The following is a 362-nucleotide window of genomic DNA, read 5'->3' on the forward strand; positions in this document are numbered from 1 at the left end:
CAGCACCTCTGACACCCCTTCCCGGCACATACTGCACTTCAAACTCGTAGCCCTGCAGAGAGTCGAACCACCTCGAAACACGCGCAGTATCATCAGGGAACTTAGTGCGCTTCAGAAAGGTCAAAGAGTGGTGATCTGTCCGGATTATGAAAGGCGCAGCTCTGAGATACGAATGCAACTGCTTTATAGCCCAGACAACTGCCAGTAACTCCTTGTCGCGAATCGGGTAATTGCGTTCCTGATTACTGAGGGCGCGTGACAGGAATGCAACTGGCTTTTCGTAGGCTTCATGTTCCTGAGCTAACACAGCGCCCAGTGCACAGTCGGATGCATCAGTGTATAAAATAAACGCTTTTTCAAAG

The sequence above is a fragment of the Cystoisospora suis genome (genome assembly GCF_002600585.1).
Source record: "Cystoisospora suis strain Wien I chromosome Unknown contig_2196, whole genome shotgun sequence".
Lineage (NCBI taxonomy): Eukaryota > Apicomplexa > Conoidasida > Eucoccidiorida > Sarcocystidae > Cystoisospora > Cystoisospora suis.